Consider the following 7982-nt stretch of genomic DNA (forward strand, 5'->3'; position numbering starts at 1 on the left):
AAATTTTTTCTTTCAGACTGCTATTCTGGAAAAAATACCAACCCGAGTGCATAAAAGTGGTAAGGTTCTTGACGTGCGTGAAAGTGTCATGTCGATCGTCTTCACGTTTCAGCCAAACTAAATGGAAAAGAAAGCATCAACGAGGGAGTTAGCTGCAAGTCTTAATTAATTGTGTTTCCTACAGCAACCCACAATTACAAATTTAGTTATTAACTTTTAAAGTATTGTATATCTATGTTTAACTATGTTTAACTAAGCTGCCCAGTCGAGCAAATAGTGCACTACCTTTAAATAATAAATTACCGTAAAGCATTATCGCATCTTTGTATCATTAAGATCTGCGCTGTTTTGCACCGTACGTGAGATTGTTCTCGACCAATGTTATCGGAACGGCATGAAGACTTCCAGGCCGTTGCTATCAGCGGAGTAGGCAAGGCGGGACGTGTCGATTACAAGGTCGCTGAGCTCTAGGGAGTCGACCCGCCAAGACGTCGCGGCCCTACAGTAGGTATCTCTGCTGAAGCCATATTGTTCCATGAAGAAAACCGCATTTTCTCATAAGTGATGTATGTATGGTGGTGGAAAAGTGCATGAATATTAAACAAATAACAAATAAAAACTGTTGACTCGAGAAAAATGGTTGTGTACAAGAGTATGTCGTAAACTACATTTCTATATACTATATAAACAAATGGCCGCCATCTTCTTATGTGAACAAACTGGCCACAGTGCTGAGAGCTTATGCTCCATCTGTAACTTTCTCTAATCTCTGAGAAAAACAGGCCCGGAAAGGATAGCCCAATTCATTAAATTCAGTTTTATTTATTACTTAATATTTATAGTGTTATTTAAATGCAACAATTTTAAATGTCTGTCGACAAATTAATCACTCTCTCATTAAGTTCACAGTTTACTCTCCGCACTGGAGCTCGGCTCGACAGTGGCTGTACCTACTGCTTGCACCTCTGTCCCAACACACTGCCTCGCACTGCACTACTCACTCGTCCGCCGCGCACACAACACAGTTCCGACTGCTTCAGTCAGGGCCGGATTTAGGGGAGAGCAACCGGGGCGAAAGCCCCCGGGCCCCCACAAACGGAGGGCCCCCACAATAGAGACTTCGGGGGGAAAAAATCTTTCAAATTCCGACAAGTAAACACTAGTAAACATATTTTCCTTTGATATTGTTTTTTCGCTGTTTTACCTTTACCGACAGTACTTTGTACATACATGATTATATTATTGTTAGATATTAACAGAAATATTCATTAACACTAAAAATTTAATTTCACATAATTCTTGTCTCCGAATTATATTTATGTATGTTTTTTTAAATACTAAGAGCATCTACTTGATTTCACAATAAATTATTTATTGGAAAACTCGACTGAAAAAAAAAATTGTTCATTTTATTTGTAAAATAATTTGGGGCCAGGGGGCCTCCGCTCCTCTGTTGCCCCGAGGCCTCCAGACCTCTAAATCCGGCCCTGGCTCCAGTCCCCAATGCAACAATCTTCTCGCCGTATCGCTGTTCAACGGGGTCACTTCACTGCCCTCACCAGTCTGGCACCAGCTCTGTCACTCTCACACTACTCCGCCCCAAACACCTGCCAAGTTCCGCCCTGGAAAAGTCTCGTAGCCTTCTAGAGTTTCGCCGTCATCAGAATCCCCGACTTGAACACTTGTGAAGCTTCTAGAACAACGACGGGGCCATGGAAATTTGCCGAAACCCTCGAGAGACGCAGAGAATCCCCGGGCAAAGGCTGGGGAAGGTGAAGATGGTAGCGAGGCGCCGCTGCCAATTGAATTAGGCGTGTAGCGGTAATAGATCGCGCGCCACCCGCAGGCAGGCGCGCGGGCTGGCTGACCAGCCTCGTCGCTAGAGTTCTCATAACAATATATTGTGTGTGTATCTAAAATCTATTTTTCTTCATTTTTGTTATAGAAATGTAACACGCACGTAAGTATTTTGATGCTCCATTGATTTTTTTTTTCATGTGATGTGTAATAGGCTCTACAACATTTTCTATTTTTTTTTTCAGATCTTTCGTGGCAATCCGTGAGATGGCTGTCGGTTGGTGGTTTGACAGCCAGCAACGGCCAGTATCATACCATGTGTGATGATCTCGATTAGTAAAACTCGCAGCCTGCAACAAGGTAATCGCATGATGGGCATAACTCAGAAACCTGATTACCGGAAACGAATACTATCTGCCCGCGGGACAACCATCGGCTATAGTGCGTCTCATCCTTAGTTTGCAGTGTGCAGTTTAAGCTCTCTCTCTCTCTCTCTCTCTCTCTCTCTCTCTCTCTCTCTCTCTCTCTCTCTCTCTCTCTCTCTCTTCCAATGCGAGGTTTCTGCCATCAGCACCTTTTTGGTTTGTTTCGGCGTGCTCTATGGCCAGATATAAGCCATTAAGAACAATAGTTTTAGACGCAACTTTGTAATGTACAGTAAATAATTTTTTTTTAATGTATCAGAAACATTGTATTTTCTAAAGGAAGAGTTGTAATGAGAATTTTGGAAATTTATTTTCTTGTAGCATTTCATTAAGAGCACCATCTGATAATATTGCTTATTTTTTTTTTACTTCTAACGATATTAACTGAAAGACGCCATTTTGGTTTCAATCATTTTTGTCTCCAAAGCGTTTAACAAATTTAGTTCTTTTGAGCATAGCACATAGTTTAATGGACAAACAGTTCCCCTTGTGAAATAATATTTGGTGTTCAGCATTGACTTATTTTATTTTTTATAATGACTGCAGTTGTAATAATACTATCAATGGACACTATTTTATGGCTATAGTAAATATTGTTTAAAAAATATTAAAACTTATGATAATTAACGATGTTTTACAAAATAAAAAAAAAAATTATGGCAAGCCAGGTAGCATTAATATGGCAACAGTGGGCGATATTTACTCTGCAACTGAGAGTGAGAAACTGTGACAACCATGGAGTTAGCGGCATTCTGTAACGTATTTGAAGTCGCTTTTCAACTTCGCCAACGCCATATTGTTCCGCCCAAAACATTGAAGAAATGGTGCTTGATAACTTCTGATGGTGGTTAGTAGCTAAGTTTGAATTAGAGTCGTTAAGAACAGACACATTCGTAAGAAAAAAAGTCAGTTAAAACTGTTTTCACAGTGGAAACACAACACTTCAGCCAATGTTTTGGGCGTCAGACCAATATGGCGCAACAATTGACGGGATATCAATGAGAAGGAAAATAAGGGCTTCACACGCCATGTGCTCATGCAGACGTGGCCACACCCCCTGGTGGCACCGACAGGAAGACCTCGGATCACGTGACAACCACCGGCCAGCAGCGACAACTGTCCCGTTACTAAGTACTAGTGCCGCAGGAGTGTGTACTTGCCAGTTCTCCTGCTGCTCAAGTGCTTATCAATGGGGAGGGATGCACGGACGGGCAGCGACGACATATCTTCTGTGACGATCGATCTTCAACAACGACCGATCTTCAACAACGAACGATCTTCAACAACGATCGATCTTCAACAACGATCGATCTTCAACAACGATCGATCTTCAACAACGATCTATGTTCTGCAACGACCGATCTTCAACAATGACCGATCTTCAAAAACGATCGATCTTCAACAACGACCTATCTTCAGCAACGTTCGATCTTCAGCGACGACCACAATATAACCACGTTTCTAAATACCTGTTTATAAATCACGCAAGACGCAAAAAAAAAAAACGCAACTCTATCATAGCCCTGATCTCAACTTCTCGCGTTACTCAGCTTGCGTTGCCGCCATCCCGTTTTGAAGTGAAGCGTTCAGCAGAAAACTTCTAAAAGACGCAAAAGTTTTTTCTTCTTTTTATCGCATACATTACGTTTTCTCTTTTCAAATTCTGTCCGTAACGTTTAAAGCCCAAAAAATTGTATTACCATTATATAAAATTAGTGAAAGTTTCACAATTTAAATGTTTTAATGATAAAACATGAATTTGTCAAAATGATCCCGGAGGAGAAATTAGTTTTCTACTGTTTTACAATTTCAAGTTGAAAGGTTGGTGACGTCTTGCTATTTCCGTGCTTCCATAAAAGACCGTTGTTTTCTTGCTTTGTTTACGTGTTGCGTCTTTTTTTTAATTTTTTTTACGTTCTTTGCGTTGTTTTTAAAAACAGGTCTTAAGGCCCATGCAAAACACAAGGTCGCAAAGAGCCCCAGATTTAAGGGGATAATACACCAACAATACCTGCTATTAAGTGGTTCCAGGTTTCGTCTTGCCAAACAAAAAAAGAATAATTATATTCAATATACTTTGTCTTATTTTCAGTGACGCTGTACTTCACATAACATTTAACTCCCCTAGGGCGCTGAAATAAAGTTTATAAGATATATGCTATAAATACTTAAATATAGTTAAAATGTATATAAGTGTTAAAAATTTTTAACAGTAGTTTGTTAACTTTTAACTACATTTGAATGATTGGACCTAAAAGTATATTTTTGCACGTAGTCTACAGAAGCTAAAATGTCTGTAATGAAACTTGTCTCGGATTTGCTTTTTTGAGCTATTGTGACCAATGTGACAATTTATAAACTAAAATGAAAGCTTCCATTGTTAATATGTATCACCATGTGATGATTTTTCCCAGGAACGATTTTCCTATGTTGGCGTTGGGTACATGAATATAGTTCCAAACATCTAAATTCGAGAAATATAAAAATTAAAATACGTTATTTCTTGACACAACCTATATATTGCATTGGATGTCAAAGTGCAAGCACATGAGGTATTTATATAAATCCAGTAAACTTTTTAGTCTACTCAATTACAGTGGACCTATACTATGAGTAAGAATATTAGCAAGCGTGAATATAGAAAAAAGAAAGAAAAAAGAGAGCAATGTTGTAAATAACTTAAAAATTATTTTTTTGTCCCTTAAGGTCAAGGCAGATTTTATCTTATCAAGCCTGCTCCAATAAGAAAAAGAATTTAAAAAAGACTGTTTCGTAAGAGTAAGTATATTTTACCGAATTTTAACGAGCTAGGCAAGTGACCGTTAGACTTTTTTTTTAATCCAAGGATACACGGTATTCTGAACCACTTTAATTAAACTGGTTAACTTAGCAGCTCGCTACATGTAATCTGAACATGTTCCATTCGGGTATACATATTTCTGATCCAAAAAAAAAAAGCTTTACCAGGTAGGCTTACTTCATAACGACATATCTTATATTCTTGTTATTGACTGTAGCTAAAAATATAGCTGAATGCGAGTCGTATAGCTACAGAAAATTCGACAGGTAAATAAAATATACAACGAATCGTTATCAAACTGTGTATTTTTTTCCGCATTCGTTCTGCTACAGTGCTGGCATAGATACATTTTTTGCGGTGTATTTTTATATTCATATATACATACACATATATATGAATTACAGTCTATCCTGGAAGTCACTGAACCAGCGAATTTTTCCAGTATCCTGGTATCTGAGTAACCAGACGTGGTCTGTGATTGTTGCAAGGTCTTACGGTGTATAGATAGGAACTGAAAGACGCCATATTGACTTGAACGGTTTTTAGGCCATTACTATTTTCTATCGTATAGTTTTCATAACTTTTATTCGTTAAAGAATAATTCATAGTTTAGTGGAATGTCTGAAGTGACTAGAGATTTACTTCTTCAAATAGTTTCCCTTGTGAAGTTTCCTTTGTTTAGTATTTAATTAATTTTCGGTCATGGATGCAACTGTAAGAATACTGTCACTAGACGCTATGCAAAAGTCTTTGATAATATATTATTATTGCGTTGAAGCGGCAACTTTTAAAAGTATAGAATTGTTAGAACATTAAAAGTGTTGGAACCAATATGGCGTCTTTCGGTTCGTATCTGTACGGGAAGCGGGAACCAGGGCTGCAAGGAACACGCCCCGCCGTGCACTGCGCATGTGCAGCTGGAAGGATGTCGCTCATTACATCATCCCGGCATGCCCTTGATTACCCACTATACAGTAGCCGCTGTTCCTCCCACCACTTTTCACCCCTCCTTCCCCCTTCCGCCATCACTCTCCCTCCCTCACGCGGCAGCTACATTCACAACGGTCTACGATGCTCTACGTGCAGGGAATGTGACAAGCGGTGGGCAGACGGGGTTTCTGCTTCCCCCCCCCCCCTGGTCCCACTTTTTTTTTTGGGGGGGGGGGGGGGGTTACGCTAAACTGGCAGAGTAATTTTACTTTAGATATTTACTTGAATATCGTAGTGTCAGAACACACTGCACACACCGCACACACTGTACACACACACACACACACATATGCATATATTTATTGGAGAACAGATGAACTGAATTATTCGTATTGAAAAAACATACATACGTACATGTATATCGTCAAAAATTTAAAAACCGGCATTATTAGCTTAAAAAGACACGTCAGAACTTGTAAAATCAAGCCCCCTTAGAAGATACAGTAGAACAATGGAGCCTGTTCATTGGTTATTTTTTCAGTTCCAAATGTAATGCGAAGATGCAGTGAAACTTTCCAAGGGTTTAGAAGTAAAACTACCCAAGTCCACTTTCAGTATCCTTCGGAAAATATAAAAAGGAGATTTGAATGCCTTACTTAAAATTTCAAAATAATTATACAAAAGTATACAACAATATTTACTATATAATGTAATATCTAAACTAAAATATTTGGCATAAATGTATTATACTAAATCATACAAATTAATTAAAGTCATGTACGATTTATGCGCATGATAAGTAACAAATATGTACAGGATATATAAGTTTTTGTTGCGATATGGAGTTGGGTGGTTATGCTTCCAAACCCTCGCTGTGTTGTCTGTTCTCTAGTATATTCCTCAGTGCCACTGAGAGCGTGTTTGTCCACTGACAAGTCGTGGGAACGGAGACACAAGCGACAACTGCTCGTAAAAAATTTGAAATCAGACGTCAAGTCACTTTACTCACATCGAAAAAAAAAAGGGAAAAAAAAAGGGGGGGGGGCGTAAGATTATATGGACAAACATTTCCCAACAAGTTACATATTTCAATAAATTATCTGTCATTCAAAACTCGTGTGAGACTTCTACATCTTTAATAAATGATGATCGCATAGAAAAAAAAATGTGAAGGAGTGTTTCAGTACTCGCCAGGGATGTGTAGCATCTAACCTGGATAACGAGCAAATTCATGTGTTCTCGTGTTGCGAATACACTTGTAATACGAAACAGTATACTTTTGTTTAGTAAATGGAACTTAAATTATTATGAAAAATTACAATTATTTGTAAATTTCTACATTTAAATGAAAGCAAATCCATCGCTTCAAAAAAAAATCCCATTCGGCACAGCCTACAGGCGTAGGTAAATTTCGAAGAACCTTTTATCCTGGAAAATTTTTTAAAACTTCTATAAACTTCTGGAACATTTATGTTCTCCAATATTACAAAATGATCGATTAGATATTTGCTCATTTTCCATTCAGTGAAAATATTACGAATATTTTTAACTCAATGTATCCAGCATTCAATAGTTTACAACGCAGAATTGAATAGCTTAGAACGAATTTCATACTATAGGTATGCCAACTAAGATGATTATTTAATTTTTTGTTATTTTGTATAACACGTGGCTATGGTCATTTTTGCATATATGAAATAAGTTTTTCAAGATAATACTGGGTATTTCTTCTGAAAATTGGCACATAATTTTATATTTTATCGAGGTTTCATTCAAGAATATATATTTTTAAACCATGGAAAATATAGTCGAATATTAAAATGTTTGACTTTATTTCGTTGTACTGTGCTTATTGTGTGCGCAGTTAATACTCGGAAGCTAATCAGGGAACGGTTTACAAATAACTTTAACTATTGGAGGGCACTGGGACAATACAGAGCATAAATGCCCGGGAAAGGATGCGAACCCAGTATTACTGAGAACTCTATTTAGTAGTGATATAGTTTTTTTTTTCATGTGAATGTACAAAT

This window comes from Bacillus rossius, chromosome 17, assembly GCF_032445375.1.
Source record: "Bacillus rossius redtenbacheri isolate Brsri chromosome 17, Brsri_v3, whole genome shotgun sequence".
NCBI classification, from domain to species: domain Eukaryota; kingdom Metazoa; phylum Arthropoda; class Insecta; order Phasmatodea; family Bacillidae; genus Bacillus; species Bacillus rossius.